The 23,873-nt window shown below is 41.2% G+C and overlaps 1 protein-coding gene across 7 annotated transcripts in view; it reads right to left on the reverse strand.

Annotated features, from left to right (window-relative positions):
* MYO6 (myosin VI) overlaps nt 1-23,224 on the reverse strand; it is a 144,572-nt gene extending 121,348 nt beyond the window's left edge. For 5 of the 7 annotated variants that reach the window (XM_032651168.1, XM_032651167.1, XM_032651164.1 and 2 more), the window contains exon 1: nt 22,969-23,224. The gene's annotated coding sequence lies outside the window, so the exon portion shown is untranslated. The remainder of the gene's footprint in view (nt 1-22,968) is intronic. The other 2 variants (XR_004352529.1, XM_032651165.1) reach the window with 2 other exon arrangements.
* Between the last annotated feature and the right edge of the window lie 649 nt (nt 23,225-23,873).

The following is a 23,873-nucleotide window of genomic DNA, read 5'->3' on the forward strand; positions in this document are numbered from 1 at the left end:
CATTAAAAAGCCACTTTCGGTCTTCCCTAATGGCGCAGTGGTTGAGAGTCCGCCTGCCAATGCAGGGGACACCGGGTTCGTGCCCCGGTCCGGGAAGATTCCACGTGCCGCGGAGCGGCTGGGCCCGTGAGCCATGGCCGCTGAGCCTGCGCGTCTGGAGGCCTGTGCTACGCAACGGGAGAGGCCACAGCAGTGAGAGGCCCGCATACCGCAAAAAAAACAAAAACCAAAAAGCCACTTTCCACAGGTCTATAAGGGTGGCACTACGAATTTCTGACACAAGCCACATTCCCTCAAACAAACGTATAGCTAAACATCAAAACTGTTAACCAGTAACAAAATAACATTAACAAATAACAACCAAATAAGGCTGAAGCCTTGAACGGCCTAACTGGAAGAGGAGAGGACGCTTTTTCAGGTCACATGCACCCCCTGACCTGTATTTGGCAAGCTGCTCCCAGACTGTCCGCAGATAAGCAACACAGCTCTCAAGGCAGGAGACTGAGCTCGGGCAGAGCCAGGCGTCCACTGGCTGCTGCTATCCCCATACTGCCCGCAGATGAGCCAAGGTAGGCCTGGAACCTGAGAAGGTATATTTCCAATCTGGACAGTTGCCAACGTGTCTCATTCAAAGTATCCAGGGACAGACGCCAGCCCAGCCCCCCCAGGCCAGGAGCCAAGGCAGCACCTTCTGTTCGCACTCCCAACCCGGAGCTGACCTGCAGGCATTCTTCCGTGCCTGCTAATAGCCAGACAGGAATTTGCTCAGTCCAGTAACTGTGCAGCCTCTAGCCTGACCACTGGCAACCCAGCAACCACGAACTCCAAGTCCTAGAAGGATCATATTTACTGGAAAGAGCACACTGGTCTCTTGGGACAGAACTAAGGATTGCAAAAACAGCATCTTTTTTACAATGCATAAGTGATAATATCAAAGCATAATCTTGCACACTTTACAGCTAAATCATCCCCCAAGGTTTTAAGCGCCACCTCACAAAAATCAGGGAAGGGGTGACATTAAAAGCTAAGGGGAGGGAATTCCCTGGTGGTCCAGTGGTTAGGGCTCCACGCTTTCACTGCCAAGGGCGCCAGTTCAGTCCCTGGTCCGGGAACTAAGATCCTGCAAGCCCTGAGGCACGGCCAAAAAAAAAAAAAAAAGCTAAGTGGAAAACTCTCTAAAATACACTGTAAAATTCTAATCATTACTTAAGAAGCCATTTTTTAAAAGGGAGAAAACTAAAAACACCCATGCTGCTTCAGTATATTTCAATATTTAAAGATCTCAACAGCAACATAAAACATTACATTCATTTTCTACTACTGGCAAAAAAAGATCCATAAAATGTAAAGGTATATCAGCAATTTGGTAGCAGAAAGTCACACAAATATATAAAAAGAATATGTCAAAAATAAAAGGTAAGTTTATTCAAACTACTGGATTACAGGAAGGAAATGAACAATTCTTTAACTTTGTACAGGGCTATAATTAATATAAATTCATTAATCCTAGTTGGTACAAAAATATGGCATTATCATGCTTTTAAATAATATTCTTAGAAAAATAAATACAAAATTCACAACCATTTTGTTATATAAAAATTAAAACACCAAACATACAAACAAACATACAACACCTCAATAAGAACATACTTGCCTTGGGCTATAAATGGACACTCATCCACTTAAGTTATCAAGTAGTTATTAAGTGGGGCCATAGCAAAGTATTACGGCACTTTGGTATCTAAGGGTAGTTACTTTTCTTTATACAGCAACAGGAGTCAGAGAACCCAAGAATTATAAATTCCAGGTATAGAAATGAAGTTTCCCAAATCACCTTATGGAAATGAAAATGCATTTAACTTTTAAGTCCTTCCGAAAAGGGTGTAGGGGTTACTTTAATTTCATTTTTGTAAAGAATTGGGCTTCCTGGCGGAGCAGTGGTTAAGAATCCGCCTGCCAATGCAGGGGACACGGGTTCGAACCCTGGTGTGGGAAGATCCCACATGCCGCGGAGCAACTAAGCCTGTGCGCCGCAACTACTGAGCCTGCGCTCTAGAGCCCACGAGTCACAACTACTGAGTCCATGCGCCACAACTACTGAAGCCCGCGTGCCTAGATCCCGTGCTCCACAACGAGAGAAGCCACCACAAGGACAAGCCCGCATGCTGCAACAAATAGCCCCCGCTTGCTGCAACTAGAGAAAGCCCACGCGCAGCAATGAAGACCCAACGCAGCCAAAAAATATATATATATATATATAGGCACACACATACACACACACACAAAAAAAACTAAAATATCATCCACCAAAATGCCAACAATAGTGATTGTCTCTACATGGTAGAAAGATCAAAGATTCTTCTTCACTTCATTTTGGTTATGTGGATTCTGCACAATGAACCAATGATGAGTTAATTTCATAGGAGGAGGGGAGCTTAAAAGAGGACTGATTAGTCCACAAGGTATTCTACAACCATCCTAATGTTTCAGCACCACCTTGCACCGTTCTTCCTCCCCATCAAGTGCTCTCACAGCACCCACAGAGCTGGTCCATTCAAGCCCAGCCAGCCATAGGATAAACAGGTGTTTAACGTCTGTATCCCTGCCAAAACACAAGCTTAACGATGGTAAGATCGTGCCTATGTTGATCAGAAACGCATCTCTAGAACTTGGCATAGTGCCTCTACATAGTAGGCAGACAGGTGACTTTACATGAATCAATGAACAAGCTGGTCTAAATCCCTCATAATGCAACTGAAGATCAAGCTTTCCTCTGTCTTCACTAAAAAATGCTGATTGATGAGTGATCACTGTCTTCTGTCTTTGAAGACATACCTGAATCACCTCAGTCTTTTTTTCAATTTAATCAATTCCAGTCCCCTAAAATTTTCTCCACATATGTGGCTCTTATTCTGAACCCTAGTTCTCCACAATGGTTCAGTTGTGAAGTTTAGGGTTAATAATAAGCAAAACATTTCAATTCTTATTTACTACTTATTATAACTGGAGGAATAGGCATAACTTTATATAAATTTGGGCAAATTCGATCAAGTGTTTATAAGACCCTCCATACGTAAACATCCTCCTCTCCCAGAATATGAAATTTCAAGTTGCTAAGACTCTCTTTCACTCTCCCCTTTCACCACCATCACTAGCACAGTATTTGCACCAACGGTATTATTTTACTTTTTACAGATTCTATGTCATAATTATGACAACTATTTAGTCTGTTTTTAAGAGACACATATACATAAATGTATAGTCACTTTCTAACCTCACAGAATCAATTTAAATGTTTTCTGCAAAGTCAAGTAAATATAATTAAAATCCAAATCTCTGAACAAGGCAATTGAACAACCTGCTTTAGTTATCTGTATGTTTACTAAAATTACAAGATCACTGACACAGTTCACATACCATCTCCAAACTTAAGCGTTTCAATAAGGCCCCAATAGTACCTCCACCCTGTGAAAACCTGTGATGACCTAATGTCTCCCTGTTTTATGCAATAAGGCATAAAATCCCTCAATACTCTGCCTCTCCAGCCGAAAATACATCTGTAACTTCATCCACACCTGAACACGTCCCCACTCTTCTCAGAGCTGATTCCTCCACATGTGCTCGTGATACTGTGTGCTCCCAGCCCTTCCAGAATCTGGGGGCTCCACACTGTTTCGGAACTGGTTTTAGTCATTTCCTCACTATTGCCTTCTCTTTATCAGCAAGATTAGTAAAAACAATGATTTCTAGTGTAAAATGTTTCCTTTACATTAAAACCTAAAATAGTAGTCAAAATGGAGAATTTTCTAATTGGTATGAAGAAACTTTACCTAACTTAGGCTATTTAGACTAAAAAAATAGTAATATCAGTCTTCAAGTATATGAATGATAAGGATTAAAAATGTGTTTATGTAGCTGTATGTGTCTGTACACACACACACACACACACACACACACACACACACCAACGATCAAATGGCCTACATCTCCAGAAGGTAAAATATAAAAATAGAGTGATTTAGGTTAGACATGAAGAATCTTCACGAAGAATCAGAGACAAAAAGAGGTGACGGAAACTTTGTCTCAGGAGCTCTTAAAGATAAAACCGTGAATGACCTGTTTAGAGTGGTTTAAATATGGTCTGCCAGGAAACACAATACTAGATTCGAAAGAATTAACGTCTACTTCCAAATTTTGTAATGACTAACAAGTACACCATTTTAATAATTTTCAAGAATTCTTAAGTCTCAACATAGAATGTGCTCCATTTTTTAAGTCCTCCACGAGACACTGAACATTTTATTAATTAGTGTATAAAAACTGAATTTTTAAAACACTTTGGTCACCAAGAGTTTCTTCAGTCTTTGACAGGAAGTTTTATTTACACAGATTCAACATAAAAAAGAGAAACAATTGAACAGCACATTGTAGTCACCTGGGGACCTTTGGAAAAGTACTGACACCTAGGTCTCACCCTCCGGGATCTGGGATTTAATGGGGCGAGGCTGTGGCTCAGGCATCAGGATTTTGAGAACAACCATACAATTTATTCTTTCATTTCTAACAGAAACAAATGGAAATTCAATCACTTTCATGTTGATACAATAATTATTTGGAAATTCACCCCCAATTCTCATTTATATTGCAGAGAGGAATAAGGGGAAATTTTCATACTGTCTTATACAAGTTCAGGGGAATTTTTAATGTTCAGGTTGTACCTCTGATTGCTTTTTTTTTCCCCTTAAATTTTATTCACAGAGAAAACATTTAGCATCTGGTGTCCAAATGTAAATACTGGAGCTTTGATGAGGAACAGTTACAGATAAACGTATCAAATTAAAACATACATTCATTCATTTCTTTCCCTTTTGTTCATTAATCAATTTCTTGGAATATATATACACACCTTAGCAGAGGCCAGTAAAAGGGCACTTTGCAGAATCCTTTTTCAAAGAAACCTTTTGTAAGGAAAAGCATTGCTAACTTATATGCGTATCTTGTAAGTCTATATTTCTATACATTTCTTGGGCAAAGCCATCTACACTACCGTTGTTTACAACACTAAGATTCTTTATATTTTTATCTGTCAAGGTTCAGCTAAACTGTCAATTTGACATCAAAAAAATCAGGAAAGATAAATCAATTAAAACACATCTAGCTTTCAATTACACAAATAAAATCATGGGAAAATGTCTATAAAACTAAGCGTATATAAAAAGGAGTAGTTTAGAAGTTCAAATACTAAATAGAGCACAACAGATACTTAACTCTATAATAATAAACATGATAACATTATTTCTGGCCATCTTTTCAAATAGGAATCTCTTTATGTATCTTTAAGACAATCTCTCTCTCTAGTATCTCTTTATGGCAAAACAACATATTTTATGGCAATAATTTACTTCTAACCTTTCTGCATTCTCAGACTCCCAATCCCCTTGAAGGTAAAAAAAAAAAAAAAAAGATTATCTACATCTGGGGCAAATCTCTCTTGTAAAACAAAGAAAAATTCTTGTATTTAAATTCAGATCCAAAATAGGGCAGATTATTGGCACCTTAATATTCTAAAAGTATATATAAAAAGTTATTTTGCAACAGATAAGGCCTTTTAAAAAGTCCTCAATAAATTCATTATTAAGTGCAATGAACTGCTATTAATTTGAGTGGAATCTGTGAATCATGTGCTATTTTTAAAAAGAACCACAGAGACTTCCCTGGTGGTCCAGTGGTTAAGAATCCGCCTTCCAACGCAGGGGATGCAGGTTCGATCCCTGGTCAGGGAACTAAGATCCCACGTGCCGCAGGGGAAGTAAGCCCATGCACCACAACTAGAGAGCCCACATGCTGCAACGAAGAGCCCGTGCTCTCCGGAGCCCACGCACTACAACTAGAAAGAAGCCCGCACACTGCAACTAGAGAAGCCTGCATGCAGCAATGAAGAGCCCGCGTGCCACAGCGAAGATCCCACGTGCCACAACTAAGACCCGACGCAGCTAAATAAAAAAAAAATTTTTTTTTAATTGTAAATCTGAATGATGGAAGAAGCAGGCTCAAGGAAGGAAGGAAGGAAGGAAGGACTACATATATACTATTTACAACTCTCATATTTTCTAATTTACATCAGAATGTTTTTATAATTTCACTATTTGTATTTTCTACTCAATTTAAAAGTCTCAGTGTCTCACTTGAAGACAGTTATATATCATTCAAGAATGAATTAAAGAAGATGAGCCAATAAAATTAATGCAGCCAAAACAAGTGTCTAAAAGGACAGTTCAAACTGATATGGCTCCTGTGGAAAGGGTATAAAGAGCTTTTTACATTTTACTTCAAATTATTCTGATGCCATTAATGATATATAGAAGGCAAAATACATAGCAAACTTAGAGAAGATAGTAGAGCCCAGAATCAAATCTAAAATATTTTTGCACTGTTTTAATATATACTGAGTTTTCCAGAAATAAAATATCACATAAATTGAGAGAAGACTTTTATTTGGGTCCTTACCAAAAGATGTTTATTAGTTCAGAGAAAACCATGTTACAGAGCAATGCTGATCGTGGTATTTGAGTCTCCAATATAACATACCTCTACAGTAGTCGCATTCATGACTATTTTACATACGGAGGCTAAAGACCGCTTACTTTGTTCTGCCTTACAGTATAAGAGCACCTAAGCTTCCACATACTGAAATACGTGCATCAATACCTAATTAATATAAAAATATATATTTAAGTTCTATGTATATTATATTGTTTATTAATATATTACATTTGTGATAGATACAAATAATTACTTCTTTCATGTTACATCACTATATTCTTAATTATACATGTATATAGGTATGCATACACATGTATGTGTAGATTGTTTAATTTCAGTGTAGTAAATGGGGTATTACAAAACAATTGTTTTGAAAAAGGGGTCCCAAGTCTGACAGAATAGAGAATCACTAACATAAGTAAAAGAGAAACAAGACTGAGGCCAGAAACCTGACATTTTAAAGGAAGAATAGGGGAGAAAGGAACGATGTGGGAAAGTAGACAGAAAGGTAGCAAGCACCCTGGGAGAGAGGACTTTACCAAAGGAGAAAGAAGTCTGAACGAGAGGAGGCTGTCAGCATCATCAAGTGGTTCAGAAGAGGCTGATAACTGAAAATAAGCTAATGGATGTGAAAATGGGAAGGGCACTGGCACTGTCGGAGCAGTTTCAGTGTGCAGTAGTTGAAGCAGAAATGATACTGCAGTGAATAAAAGAGTGAACAGAGGAAAAACAGAAACAGCTAGTAGAAATTTGTATAGTAAGGGAAAGAGAAATAAGGCAAAAGAACAAGGAGATGATGACAGGGTATAAAGGTCTTTGTGTGTTTCCGGCTTTGTTGGTTAGGCTAGAAAAGACCTCTGAGAGGTTAATTCAAACTTATTTTAGACACCAAGCCCCCTAATTACAAGTTTTAGGAAGTACTCTCTCCTACAAACTGAAATGCTTATAGATGATGAATTAAATGATATCTGGAATTTGATTCAAAATAATGCAGGGGGAGGGGGAATAATTAGACTTTTTTTTTTTTTTTTTAAGTAAAATAAGATTAGCCATGAGTTGTTAACTGCTGAATCTGGGTGATGGTACATAGGGGTTCACATGCTCTTCTTTTCTGAATACGCTTAAAACTTTCCACAATAAAATGATTTTTAAAAGAAATACTCTCCAAGGAGGCAGAGTCAAGATGGCGGTGTGAAAAGATGCGGAGTTAGCCTCTCCCCACAACTAGGGCGCCTGCCAGCCGCTGGTAGGGGACTCTGATGCCCAAGGAGACGGGAGGAACCCCAAAGTGAACCGGTGGCTTGCAGGAACTTGGTTCACGAGCCCGGGGTCGGGCCTGAAGCTCCTGCAGTGTGAGCTCTGAGTCTGAACCACTGGACTAACAGAGAACCTCAGACTCCAGGGAATATTCATCAGAGTGAGGTCTCACGCAGTTACTCGTCTCAGCACCGAGACCCAGCTCTACCCAATAGCCTAGGAACTCCAGTGTAGCATCGACATATATACACCACCGAATGTAAAACAGATAGCTGGTGGGAAGCAGCCGCATAGCACAGGGAGATCAGCTCGGTGCTTTGTGTCCACCCAGAAGGGTGGGATAGGGAGGGTGGGAGGGAGACGCAAGAGGGAGGGGATATGGGGACACGTGTATGCATATGGCTGATTCGCTTTGTCGTGCAACAGAAACTAACACAGTATTCAATTATCCTCCAATAAAGATTTATTAAAAAATAAAATACTCTCCAAAAGATGCTCAATTACTTTTCAATTTTCTATATAATCATATCCTGCTCTCTCAAATGTCAAACTGATGATATTGATTTTTACCACGGTAAATAACTGAGTTTTTTCTTAGAAATGATTATACACTAATTGCTGAATTATCTCAATTTCTCACTTAATCTTCCGTCTGATCACAGCAAGCAATTTCATAGTCAACTAGATGAAAAAAAGAGGTGAAAAAAATAGATGCAATCTGATCCCAGAGTTCTGGGTCACAAAGTTCAAAAATCTATCCCCTAAGAATTCTATCGGACAGTATCCATACTATAGCTTAAAAAGAAATGCTTATTTTCTAGCCATAGCTTTATACAAAATATCTCTGAAATTACCTCTAAATTTTTAAACTGCACAATACTGATAGAAAAAATGAATTCTGAATTAAGAGGTATTCCTGAATTAAGAGGAATTATCTTTTTAGTTCTGCCACTAATTTGGCTGTATGACCTTAGCAAGTCTCTTAACCTCTCAAAACCTCGGCTTCCTCAACTTCTTGATAAGGAATTGGAATTAAATTAACTGGGGGGTAATGTCTAATTCTAACTGTCCAGGCTCTAGGTCTGGTCTACAGAAAACCTGAACACACAACTCCAGTGGACGATGATCTAGACCAGAAGTTCTCCAAGTGTGGCCAATGAGCCTCCGGAGATCCCTGAGACCCCTGCAGAGAGTCAACAAGGTCAAAACTGTTTTTAAAGTAATACTAAGACATTTGCCCTAATAATGCAGAACCAATGATGGGTAAAACTTCTACCACTTTAGCTAAGATCAAGGCAGGGGCACCAAATTGTAGCAGTGGTCGCTGCTGTCACAGTCAAAAGGATGCTGCCTCACGTAAGAATACCTCTGATGTGCAACTAGAGATGATCATACTTAGTGAAGTAAGTCAGACAGAGAAAGACAAACACCATATGATATCACTTATATGTGGAATCTAAAATGTGACGCAAATGAACTTATCGATGAAACAGAATCATGTACACAGAGAACAGACTGGTGGTTGCCAAGGGGAAGGGGGGTGGGGGAGGGATGGATTGGGAGTGTGGGATGAGCAGATGCAAATGATTATATATGGGATGGATAAACAACAAGGTCCTATTGTAGAGCGCAGGGAACTCTATTCAATATCCTGTGATAAACCGTACTGGAAAAGAGTATTAAAAAAAGACTGTGTGTGTGTGTGTGTGTGTGTGTGTGTGTGTGTATATATATATATATATGTGTGTGTGTGTGTGTATGTGTGTAACTGCATCTCTTTGCTGTACAGCAGTAATTAACACAACATTGTAAGTCAACTATACTTCAATAAGAAAAAGAATACCTCTGATGAAGCAGTAAAATGTATTGGTTTTATTACATTTTGATCCTCAAATACACATCTTTTTAATACTCTATATGACAAAAAGGGGATTGTGCATAAACTACTTCCACTGTAAAACAAGGTATGATGTTGCCCCAAGGAAAACATTTCCGGGAGTGTTTGAGCTGTAACCTTCAGGAACTGACTCTTTTTCATGAAACACTATTTTCACTGCAAAGAATGACTAACAAACCTTGGTTATTCAAGCTTGAGTTTTTGGCAAACAAGGTTTTGTTTGTTTTTTGGTTTTGTTTTTTTTTTTAACATCTTTATTGGGGTATAATTGCTTTACAATGGTGTGTTAGTTTCTGCTTTATAACCAAGTGAATCAGTTATACATATACATATGTTCCCATATCTCTTCCCTCTTGCGAGTCTCCCTCCCTCCCACCCCCCTTGTTTGTTTTTTGAGTGAAGGCTGTCACATCAAGGAAAGCAACTGACAGTACTTGTTGACAATGATAAGATTCAAGTGAAAGCAGAATCTGGGAAAACCCACATCTGCCACCTTGAACGTACAACAGCTTATACTGTTTAAGCTTAAATACTTAAAAGACTTTTCTGATGAGCTCAAAATATGTTACATATATTTCGAAGATGTGCATAACTCAGTGGAACAGTATGTTCCCAGTGACCATTACACCATATTATAAAATCACACGTGGGTAAAAGATCCATTCAAAGTGCAAAACTGGACAATGGATTTTAATGTAACAGGGTATAGAAAATTCACTGATATGGCTTAAAATTCCACTTTGGAACTTTAAGAAATCACCACTTGGTTAGTGGTGGTGAAGGATTGAAGAATATACACACAATTAACTGAAAAGGTCAAGTTAGTATCTCCTTTCCCAGTGAGATATCTACGTGAGGGAAGATTTTCTTCACACACAGTTCAACCAAAAAAAAAATAATGCAACAAACGGAATTCATGAGCAGATATGACGACCCAGCTATCTTCTATTAAGTCAGACATGAAGGAGTTTTACACAAGCGTAAAATAGTGGCACTCTTTTCACTCGTTGTTTTGGAAAGTAACTATGTTCCATAAAATACGTCATTTCTGTTAAAATGCATATATTATTATCTTTAAATAGACTAAATATTTTTAAAGTGTCTAATACAGTAAATATCAATAGGTATAACCAAGCAGATAAGCAAAATCTTTACAGAGTCCTCAATAATTAAGAGTGTAAAGAAGTCCGAAGACCTCTGACATCTGCTGATCTACATAAAACTTCACCAAATCATTTGCTGGCAGTGCATATACTCTCCAGTCATTCATGATCTAGGATGAGTAGTGGGGAATGAAAGAAGATACACATATATTACATAACTGGTGATGAATACTATAATACAGGTGTACCTCCAAACCGTAAACTGGGGAAAGCGACTCTGAAAGATTTAATTCAAGCAGGTCCTGAGAGATGGGTAAGCCTGACTAAAGGAGAGTATTCCAGACAAAGGCCTGTTTGAACGAGAGTAAGGAGGTGGGAGAACGGGGACATGTCTGCAGAACAGGTCGATGGGGCCAGAGCACAGGACAATGGCAGAAGTGTGACGAGTACTGAGGTGGAAATGTGGGGCAAGAGATCAGGCCTCAAAGGGTTTCAGATCCCACAGTGAAAGTCTGGACCATCCAATGTATTAATAAAGGGCTAACAGGGATTCTTACTGAGCAAGGGATTATTACAATCAGATTTCTACTTTGAAATAGAACTCTAACGGCAATGCAAAGGACAGACTGTACACTGAGGGAAAGGGCCAAACATAGGGAACTACGTATGAGAGAAAAAGGAGTGAGGCCAGCACTCGGTCAGAGGGGGAGGAAAGTGACGGCCAACCTTCCGGAAGCGGAACAGGGTTTGGCAACTGACAGAATATGACAAGTGAAACGGGAAAACGTGAGTAAAAGTTCTGAGCATGAACAATTAGGGTAATGAGGGCATCATAAGGGAAACAGGAGGAGAGGCAGTTTCTGCGAGGAGGGCTCTGAAGGAAGTATGTGAAATTTTAAGATGTCTATGGAGCATCAATTTGGAAATGCTGGTCAAGATTATACAGAAAGAAATTTGGGGGGAATTGGGCTTCCTTGATGGCACAGTGATTAAGAATCCGCCTGCCAATGCAGGGGACACGGGTTCGAGCCCTGGTCCGGGAAGATCCCACATGCCGCGGAGCAACGAAGCCCACGAGCCACAACTACTGAGCCCGTGCACCACAACTACTGAGCCTGCGTTCTAGAGCCCGCGTGCCACAACTACTGAGCCCATGCACCACAACTACTGAAGCCCGCGTGCCTAGAGCCCATGCTCCGCAACAAAAAAAGCCACCGCAATGAGAAGCCCACGCACCACGACAAACAGTAGCCCCTGCTCACCGCAGCTAGAGAAAGCCCACACGCAGCCACGAAGACCCAACGCAGCCGAAAATAGATTAATTTAAAAAAAAAAAAAAGAAATCTGGGGGGAATTCTGCATAAGAGTCAGAAGCATGGAGCTGATATAATTATCAGAAATAAGAACAGAGCAAGTAGAGCAAAGTGCCACGCACAGGATTTTACGAGACATGAACAGCAAAGACATGGGCCGACAAAATCACGCAGTAAAAACCAAACAGGAAAAACTGGAGACCTGCGAAGTGCATGACCACAGGCACTCAGAAGAAAGAATTCAAGGAAGATTAGTTGCTCAGTAGCCGAAGAGGCTGGAAAAGCATAATGATCTAAATGAGGCCACTGGATCTATGAATCAGGAGGTTACAGAGTAGTCTCTGTTGAGTGTTCAGGGACAGAACACAGATTACAATGGAACTGGGTTCATAGCCTCATTAGCAAGGTATTAGGTACAGGAAATAAATATTTCACCCAGGGCTACATGAAAATTATGTTTTCCAAACAACAGCTTGTCTGCCTTTCAACCATAACAATTTTTTTAAAAAACTCTCACTCTAAACTTTGCCTGTTATTTTCAGAGAATGTATTTCAGACTCGTAAAACACCAATTTTAGCATTTAAACAGAACATTAACATTTACCTGATAAATTTTATGACACAAAAAGAATTTACTGTTGTGCTATATATAGAACCTCAATCTACCGCTTAAAGGAACATTATTCTCAGTCGAGATAAGCCTACTATAGTACATTTTCGTACAAATTCAACAAACAGCATGTTTTAAAAAAAGAAAACCATTATCCAATCCCTCTTTATTAACAGTACCAAGCACAATATGAAGTCACACTTAATTTAGGCATATTTATATGAAATGTGTGTTTAGCCAAACCCATGTGTATGCAAAGGTAATATGGGAAAGAGCCATACTTGTTAGTATAATCTAGAAAACAATCATTTGTCTTACAAAAAGATTCTTCCCTTTACAAAAGAAGTCACTGTCGGGATCCTTTAAACAAGCAGCTTTCCAAGGATAATAAATACATATATAATTTAGTTATTTATTTAATTTACACAAAACTTTACAGCAATACATTTGTTTAAAGCAAATTGATGATGTAAGTAAAAGGGGTAGTTGTTCAGGGGTTTAAAACGCATCCAGAATGGTTTAGACTCCACCTGTCCACAAAGTCCCCCTCTCATCAGTCCTAGGAGAGGCTGGAGCCCTCTGAACAGCAAGAACCAGCGGATGGGAACACCCAAGGGTGTTGCAGAGGACCTATGCGCCCTGAACTTGAAATCAGGCAACTACTGCCCGAGCGTCAAGGTGTTGCCACCCTTATTTAGACAGAGAAGGAAGAACAGCTTAATCCTGAAGGGTCTGTTGACTCTTTAAAAGAACACACAGAAAAAGGTAACCTAAAATTCTAAATCGGGCAAAAGCTCTGGATCCAGGCCACCTGAATGTCCTCTCAGCCCTGCCTCTCACTACTTGTGTCACCTCAGCGAGTTACTTAGACCTCAGTTCTCTCAGCTGCAAAATGGGGTAAGAAAAGCCACCACACGGGTCACCATTAGAATTGAGACCAGGACTGTAGAGTACCCAAAGTGGTGGCATATCACTGGCCCTCAAGAACTATTAGAACTGTACTGTTCTAGGGTCACTTGGGGTCACTCCTTCAAAACATCGTCATAATATATGGCCACCTTCCACTGTTCAAGCTTGCTGATGTACTCAGGTGTCTGTACGTCCCGAAAATAATCTAGGTCAATGTTGCTGCCAAACAGAATCGTACAGAATAGGACCAAAGTGCATGAGATTCTGGACCAGTTCCAGAAGCACACTTTTAATAAATAATAGACCACCTTCTGACACACTAGCATTCTTGTGTGCAGCCGTAAGACTATCTCCAGTTTTGCTAATAACTCATTAAAATCACCAAATTAAACTAGTTTATAAATTCCTAATTTATGCTGCACCCCCCTTCAAAAAAACAAACTTATCAGTAGAATCTGTCTCTAGAAAATACAAAATTCTGACTGAGCTTTTTTTCTCTGGCTTCTAAAACATCTGAAGTGAATCTGGTCATATGTTCAAATTCATTCAGTTCTCCTCCCCTCCCCTCAAGCACAACAGATACATAAACCGTCTTGCTGTTCTCATCTTCAACTCAATAATGATAGACCAGAAAAGCAGAGAAACTAATTCATTCCTCTTCAAAACACATACACATGTATACTTAGTTCTTCTGCAAAATACCAAAAGGATAACAGACAGCAGATCTTGCCCACAAACCAAAACACAGCTGTTTCATCTAATTTTAGAAAAAAAATAACAAGGAACCAGAGAAAAGTTCTCTCTGGAAGAACTCAATCCTCAAATCAGGGAAATTCAAAGAGCATAACAAGGAAAAACCGACAGCCTCAATTCTTTCCTGCGGGATACTAATTCTATCAGCATCAAATCGAAATAAACGATATGTTTTCAGAAGATTCCACAAAAGTTTGAACTCTCCCCTTTTAAAGAAAGAAAAAGGCCCACTTACAGAAAAATAAAATCTAAATGTATGATTTCCAAGCATAGGAGCTATTTTGCTTATTCCAAACCTTTTTCTGTTTTCCACCATACTCTAAAAGACAAGCTGAGAAACTTATTTGTTCCAAAAAACAAAACAAAACAAAACAAAACAAAACCCAAATATAACATTTACATGTAGCCTTTACTTGTATGGTCAAGTCTCATAGCCAGGTGCTGGCTATTGATTAATTTGCTCTCCTTTTCTGGAAACTGTGAACAAGACCCAGTCTAGCTGCTGCTTAATCTTGGACTCTTTTTCCCCCGGAACCCTCAATGAGAAGACATATCAACTATTCTACTTGTTTTGGGGGGAGTAATGCTCAGACACTAGGGACCTTCATACCATCTCTTTAAGGAGAGAAATGTTTTTCTTTAGTAATCCTCAGGAATCTATCCAAACTGAAGAGCATGGACTTAGACTTTTAGCCAGATATCAGATTAACTAGGTAAAACTGGCATTAGCAGAAGACAGTTGAATAACAGCAAACTGCGACAGATTTATACAGGAATTTAATGCGTCTTTAAAAGGACTTGGGGAGGAAGAACAATTATGTCATAAGAGTCCAACTTCTATGAACTGTGTCCTGGTGTTCTTGTGCTCGAGCCCAGGTGAACGGGAAGTATAATTTCCAGAAGGCAAGGGGCAAGGGACTTTTCTTGCCAAAATATTTTAAACTTAACTATTAAAAGCTATTTTTAATGAAAAATATTTATTCTATCAAAACAAGACTACCTGATGAAGAAAATTTCAGAAAACCTCATTAAGGCATAACAACATATTAACAAAAGTGCTTTATGTTAACCGACCTAGATTATGTTTTTCATCGGGTTACATGGATCATCAAATTTCCTGAAATAACTGTTTGATTAAATGAGAAAGTGAGGGCTTCCCTGGTGGCGCAGTGGTTGAGAGTCCGCCTGCCGATGCAGCGGACACGGGTTCGTGCCTCGGTCCGGGAAGATCCCACATTCCGCGGAGTGGCTGGGCCCGTGAGCCATGGCCGCTGAGCCTGCGCGTCCGGAGCCTGTGCTCCGCAACGGGAGAGGCCACAACAGTGAGAGGCCCGCATACCACAAAAAAAAAAAAAAAAGGTAGTCTCAAGCACTTTGCAGATACATCACAATGCTACAAGCGATTTAAAATGCACCAAGGCAATGCTACAAATTCCCAAAGGTTCCAATCGATGCCCGAGTTATCCTCCACTTGCTCCACGGCACCTCCACCCCTGTTCTGCTCTGCCCCTGCCCTGGGAGGATGAGCCGGCCCAGAGCTAGGCTAACCTAGGCTCCCCAGCTGCCTTCTAGCAAAGTCACCAGCCAGGGAACTTCCCCCCTCCCCGCTGGGCCGCCTCAAAGCCTCAGCCCCACCCAGCCTCCTCAAGGCCAGCTCTCTGCTCCCGCGACCTCCGGAGAGTTAAGGGCTTCTCACCATTGCTATTCCCTGGGTGCTTCACCACCCCGTGCTTGCTCCCTGCCCCTGCAGTCTCTTCATCTGCACCATCCGGGATGAAATCTCTTTCCTGCTGGGACCTCGCCTGCTGTGGCTAACAAGACCAAGTCTAGTTATTCAAAACAGTAACATTACCTAAAGAAATCCAATTAAAAAGGGGACTTCCCTGGTGGCACAGTGGATAAGACTCTGCACTCCCAATGCAGGGGGCCCGGGTTCTATCTCTGGTCGGGGAACTAGATCCCCCATGCATGCCACAACCAAGAGTTCGCATGCCACAACTAAGGAGCTTGCGTGCCACAACTAAGGAGCCCGCCTGCCACAACTAAGACCCAGTGCAACCAAATAGTTCAAAAAGGTCTTAAGATCTAAACGAGCATTACTTATATGTTACTGCTATTTGTATAGTCGTTTAAAAATTAAATATAAGTAGCTCACTTTCAAATGAAGCTGGCTAATAAGCTGAAATACTCACTAAAATTAAATTTAGGTGTGAAATTTAACACTGCATTGTCATCTCAAGATAAATGCTATGAGCTCCAAATAAGCTCAAAAGAAGAAAGAAAATCAATGAAGAGATTCTGGTAACCGATATTTCACTTCCTTTTACCATATACTGCCTGGTTAATCCGAGCAACTTTTTTGCTGTTATTGCCGACACCCTCCCAAAGCAGAGGATGAAGAAAAGCTTTCAACCAGTGGTTCTCAAATGTTGGTACACAAATAAATCAACTGAGAAACTTGTTAAAATGCTACTGCCCATGTTCCACCCACACCTCTCTGACGTGTTTTTACTAGTTCCCCAGATAATTCTTGGTACGCACCTAAATTTCAGAACTACTTGAAACTGGTCAACTTCAAGATTTCACCCAAATCTCCAATACACAGCTTTTTTCCTTTTGGATGAACATTCCACATTAAACATGGAAAAGAAAAAACAGCCAAAACAGTAACAATAATAATGGACACTAGCTATGTGCCAGTGTGATATGTGCTTTCCACGTATTAGTGTCTAATCCAGTCCTCTCAAGAACCACACCAGGTAAGTAATATTGTAGCCCCCATTTTACTAACTGAAGCCCAGAGAAGCTAAGTAATCTGACCCAGGTAATAAGTGGCAAAACCAGGATCCCCTCACCTCTGCCTGTCCTCTTACCCTGGAGGCAGACAAGCAAGCACTTACGCACAAATGCAACTCTGGAACCTGGGGGCTGGAATACAGAGGCTAAGCCTGAGGGGCCAGCAGTTGGGCAAGCAATAACGCCCCACTCCCCCAACTCCCACTGCACCCATCCCTCGCTCACCAAGCCCTTCCACCTACATGGTGTGCCATGACATACTGGTGGCACGTCGCAAGTCTACCCGCACTCTTTCCACATGAGTATCTACAACCACATGCTAAGGACGACAAGGGATCCAATCCCAGCTCCACCGAGTACTGGCTGGGAGCTTGAGCGAGTTTAACATCCCTGTGCCTCTCTCTCCTAAGACACGAGAGTCTTAATGCCAAGTGCACTGAAGTGACTTAGTGATTTTTTTTTAATGTCTTCTATTTATTTATTTTTGGCTGCGTTGGGTCTTCGTTGCTGCACGCAGGCTACTCTTCGTTGCGGTGCACGGGCTTCTCATTGTGGTGGCTTCTCTTGTTGCGGAGCACGGGCTCTAGGTGCGTGGGCTCAGTAGTTGTGGCTTGCAGGTTCAGTAGTTGTGGCTTGCGGGCTCTAGAGCGCAGGCTCAGTAGTTGTGGCGCACAGGCTCAGTTGCTCCGCGGCATGTGGGATCTTCCCTGACCAGGGCTCGAACCCGTGTCCCCTGCACTGGCAGGCGGATTCTTAACCACTGTGCCACCAGGGAAGTCCGACATAGTGATTAACAACTAATGTACATAAAGTACTTGCTTGACATAGTACCTGACACACAGCAAGAGCTCAATAAACAACAGCGGCTACTAAAATTATACTTTGCCAACCCACTCTCTTACGAAAGCCAACATATCAGTCCTGGGTCCCATTTACTTTCTCTCAGCCTTATTTCCTGAAACTGTGATAAAAGATGGAACATATTCTTATTTATCAGGAAGCAACTGGTAACAGTGCTGTAACTCAGTGGACTAAAGGCCAGGAGTAGAATATTTTAGAGCAAATGAGGCTTTTAGTAGCCCTCAAATTGTACCACTTTGACAACTATTTCCCAACTTTAGGGTCAGCCCTGTTAATCACATACTAGAATGATGAGTCTATAATTAACTTAATTCAAAACAACAACAAAATGTCACTCAGTACAAGGATTGGTTTTATCACCTTATCGTCGGCACTCAGAACAGTGCCTGGCCCATGACAGACACTCAAATATCTGTGAAATGAATGAAGGCATAAAGGTACCAACAGAGACACACCTTAGCTCATTAGCAAGCCTTTACAAAACCAAGAATAATCAGATCAATATCAATGTGCCAAATAATAAAACTTATTTTCAAAATTCCTCCAGAATATTTTTCTCCTTTTTTAAAACTAATTGTTGGCTTTCCCTTAAAAACACTGCTACTAGAAAAGTTAATTACCAACCTCGACTCCATTAATCTATTAAAAATGTTAAAGTAGTTCCATAATACTACATCATGCTCATCTTCTACCTTACGGTAAAAAAAAAAGAAGAAAAAAGTGTAACTACGTATTTAATAATTATCACTTTAGCTATCCTGACTATTCAGAATTGCCTGAACCATCTGAATTAAATCCATAAAATAAGTCACTGCTGAGAGGTTAACCCTTATTAAATCTAGGAGTTAGAGACCTGGGGGAGGGAGGACTCTATGGGAACACACAGATAGCAGTTCCATTCTCAGTGATGCTTCTAAGCAGCCTCACATGTGACCTTGAACAAAGTACTTATTTTTTTGTCTCCATTTTCTCATTGTGCAGATTAAGAACAGATTTACCACATCTACTTCAGCAAGTTGTTCTAGGACCAAATGTACATAAAACGATTTCCAAAAGAGTAAAGCGTCATTCACGTAGGGTGTTAACTTCTGCCATAAACAGCTTCAGGTTTTAAATGGATGCTTCTGTTTATCTTTCTTTTCACATCTGTCCCACTCCTCCTATTTCCTAGATCCAAAGATCTGCCACAACAGGGAAGAACCAGTTCCCATCAGCAGCTATACTTTAAACACAATGAACCATCGATAAATATTTGTTGAAAAAGATGCTCATCCACATACAACAGAAATTTTTTAAATTCTGTGATACGTAATACCTTAACTTGTAAAGCTTAAGCAGCAGGTTACCTTCAAATAAAATGCCAAGTGATGTAAGGTGCATAAAAGATGCCTGTGGTTTTGCCAGAAGCACCACCTTGCTTTGTCCACATTACTCAGCAGGCATGTGAATATCACCTAAGGAATGCGCTTCAGTATTTTGGTTTCACTGGAAGAGACAGGTTTTATACATAGAAAAGGACTTCCCCTCTCTTCAACACTAGCAAGGTTTCTAAAGATGCTAGATCTGTTCTTCTGGTTTTACTTCCCATACTTCAGTACTCACAGGGAGAACTTTTGCTGGACTTGTGGTCATTTCTCAAACCACTATGTCATTCTTACACTACTCAATGAGAAAAGAAAGCTTATTTTTGAAAACCATAAGTAGGACGATATACTTATATTTTAAGATTATTAACAGTCCACTAAATCTGTCAAATAAAAGCATAACTGTTTTAAATGTAGAACATCCTGGTTCCTCTGAACATTATATAATGCCTCAAAAACAGAATTAAGCTTATTTAACTTTAGTTAGTTCTTGATTATCTACACACACACACACACACACACACACACACACACACACAAGAAAGCAGATGTGTTACAGATCATCCATTAATAATTTACATTAAGCCCTTGGATGATGGTTTTGTATTTACAGTTGAATATGAGTATCCTTCCTAATAGTTCAAAACAAAGACACACCCGTAACAGAAGTCACCCAACTCAGCCTTCCTACCAATTTTCTGTTCATTTACCCAACTACATTCTACCGCTGAAATGACTCCTCATTTGCTACAAAAGATGGACTTTGTGTGCTCACTCTGTACTTTGTGTCTATTACAGCTCAAGGGACATTCCTGAAATAAACACAGGACATTAAAAAAAAAAACTGTCCTGACCTAACAGGTCACAATTTAATCATAATCTGAAAACCATTTTTCCCCTTAGTGTTACACAGTTAATTACGTAACATTTAAAAGGCAGCTACTGCATTTACAGGCAATAACCTATCTCATTTTTAAGTTCTACCCTAACCAGGTACATTATATTATTCACTTTAGCTACAATGAAAACCAGTGTTACATTACAGCCTAATTCTAGTTCCTACAGCCCATCAAAATTAAAAGTGCACAGTATGTATAATATTCCGGAATTTACCCCAGAAATGATAAAGCAACATCATATCACTGTTCAAGGCTGTCTACTTAAGAATGAAGAAACAGACACAGAATTCAAAATTAGTTCTGAGCCCCATTCCTGGCCTTTCTTAATGTCACTCCTCTGTACCTTGTTCAAACCTCCAGTTACATTCTTTAACACAATACCAGTTCTGCAGGTTTACCAGAATAGTCTACCAATTGCACTGAGATTAAGGCAACCTGCTCTGGTGGAAAGGACTGAGGTTTTATGGTCAGAAGACTTGGGTGTGAATCCAGACTCTCCCTGGAGCTACATGACGTCATGACCTTGAGCAAATATTCAATTCTCTGAGCCTAAATTTCCTCATGTGTAAAAAGGACAAGACCAGCAACCTTGAAAATTATTTCAAGTTCCTCAGTTAGTGTTCTGATTATGGCAGATGCCTAATAAATGGGTGACGATCTTATCCTACTAAAGGGCCAGTCACATTACTACCAAATGTCTCATTGTAAGGATCAAAATTAAACTGTATGAGATTTATTACACTTGTCATACATTTTTCAATCTTTTACTTAAAATGTTTTAATATATAGAAACTAAAAAATTCACAAAGGTTAAACATCTTCATAAAACTGACATTTTACATAACAGACACGGGGATTCAATTATCAGCAGACTGAAAATCAGTTGTTTTTTTTTTTATGTCTGGGGTGCTTATATTTATTCAAACCTCACAGAGTCAAATTTTTTTTAAAATTTTAGTTGTATTTTTAGAACCCTGAGACAGCCCGTTGTCTAAACAATGGGCTACATAACACACCACAGTCTCCAGGCAAAGTCACATCAGGATGAAAAAAGAGCCTTCCGCTCCTCTCAGATTTCCTGGCCACTGTTATTTTAAAACCTGATCACACAAACGTAAACAGAGAAAAAAATCCATTTCAGATGAGTTCCATGGGTTATGATTTATGATATTTTTAAGACCTTGCATGAATGTACATTAAATATTGCAATAGCTTATTATATTTTTCTTGTCCATGTTTCCAGGCACTAATGAAGAATACATGTATATTATATATACTTTTAAATATTACATACATAGTGAGTTTTTAATCATAATCTTTTCTTAAAGTTGCTTATCACTTCCATTACTCCCTTTTAAAATTAGTTTTTGAAAACTAAAATGTAACTTAAAAAGCCAACAATTAAATAGCATGTCACACAGAACATACAAATGCAACAGGCAAACCTGAATAAGACTAAAGTAACTTCTGTTTACTGCTATGCAAGTAATTCTGCACAACTGAAAATACTCTAAATGAGGTGGATATTTAAAAGTCAATGAGTTATTTTAAAAGGCTGCTTTGTTTCAAGCTCTGGCTATAGACCAATTTGTGGTGTTTCTAAAATTAATAGTAAAAGACACCAAGGTAATTTTTTCACTAAACAATTTCCAATGCAAACCACAACCCAAGACATCTTAGTTAATTTGTACAGAAATGTCCTTTTGCTGTCAACCTTTGTACCATATTACCAGCCCAAGTTCAAGATTCACATTTTATGGTGTGAACAGTGCTCAGCTAAATCTTAAGAATATTAATCTTTTAAACTCTCAAACCCTGACGACATTTAGCTATACTGCATCTACACCGCCAGAGCATAACAAGGAAAACTTTTATCTACCACGTACAGCAGCCTATTAAATTGGGGCAGTGTTCCTAGCTCCTTAGATCTGTAGATTAGGATTTAAGCATTCCTCCACTACAAACTTCACCCCAGATAAAATGTAACACGTTTTCTAAACCTGTATGGAAATAATTCTGACACGGATGTTCTAGTAATAACCCTATCAAATTATTTTCTTACCCCAGAGTTTGAGCATTTTAATCGTTTTAAAGAGTTTTGGGAATTAAAAAATGTAAAAATCTCTTGTTCAGTAGCAGATATATAAATTAACGTACTCAAAATACTTGACCAACTAAAGACTAAAAATACAGCTTTATACAGTCCCAACCTGGGCTCCTACAAGATTAAACTAATTGGGACAGCAGCTGATCCTCACATCCCAGAACAAAAAGCAGTATTCCTGCACTGAATTTTAAGCCTGTTTACGAAAGAGAAAACTATCACGGGGCGTCCAGGTCAGAGCTGGACACCTGAGGGCTCAGCTTCTACCTGGAAGCCAGAGAAGATACCCGAAGGCATCCTGGTGGTAACAGACTCTTGAAAGAAGACTCTCATTGTCCTGTGGAAATGAGACCCACCCCTGCGCTACCGGGAGCCGCCGCCGGCCGGGCCCACTCATCATCTGCTTCACCCCCGGCGTCCCCGGGAGATGAACCGAGCCGGCTCGTCTGCCCCGGGCGGCGAGAGGAGGCCCCGAAGCAAGGCCAGGCTGGGGGAGCGAGGCTCCGGGAAGCGGGGCCCCGGCGCCGACGCCCCACCGCGGGCGTCCCGGGGCACTCACCGGTGCGAACGCGAGGGCAGGTGCGCGGCGGCGGGGCTACCTGTCGCCGGTTAGGCGGGGTGGTGGGGGGGGATGAGGGAGGGATGTGGAGGGCGAGGAGAGAGGGCGACGACACGGACCGGCACCGGGACGGGGCGGCGGCGGTGACCGGTCTCCGGCTCGCTTCCTGCTCGGACAGATCCCGGATCCGTCTCCGCCCGCCCGCCGGCAACCCGCCGAGTCCCGAGCCCCGCCGCGCGCACGTCACGGCTACGGAGCGCCCAAGGGGGCGGGGGCGCCGCGGGCCGGCGGGCGGGGCGCGGGCGCGGGCGCGCCGGGAGGGGGCGCTCGGCGCGGGGCCGCTCCGTCAGTCCTTGCGCCGACCCGCGGCGCCCAGCCTCCAGGACCTGGAGGGCGAGCGGCGGCGCGGGGAGGGGCCGTCCCGGGCCTGGCCCACAGCCCTCGTTCCTGGCCCCCCGCGAAACGGCCTCCTTCGCGGGGGTTATTGCTCCAGGCGCCTGCAGCGCACCCCCGTGGACTGCGTGCGGGCAGCGTGCAGTCCGGCCGCCACGGGAATCCGTTCCGGGAGGGGGAGTGTTGTTCGGGCAGGGGGCGACGACCCCGAGAGGTGGGGAGGGCGGGCGGGACGAGGAGGCGTCGTTGCGGAGGGAGGGAGTAGGCGACTTCGCCTGCAGCCCCGGTCGCCCCGGGTTGGGCTGCCTTAGGAGGATAGTAACCTCCCTGTGCAGCAAACTTGCTGTTCCGCCTGTGGGAGCGGGGGGTGGGGGGGTGGGAGGGTCTGAGCGGGAAATTTGGCATTTCTTCGGCCGTCACGCCGCCGCCGTATATACTGATTAGAGCTCAGATCTTCTGTCATTTAAGTTTTACTGTTTTTATAAGGGACATGCCTGTGAGTCATATTTGAA

Source organism: Phocoena sinus, chromosome 12, assembly GCF_008692025.1.
Source record: "Phocoena sinus isolate mPhoSin1 chromosome 12, mPhoSin1.pri, whole genome shotgun sequence".
NCBI classification, from domain to species: Eukaryota; Metazoa; Chordata; class Mammalia; order Artiodactyla; family Phocoenidae; genus Phocoena; species Phocoena sinus.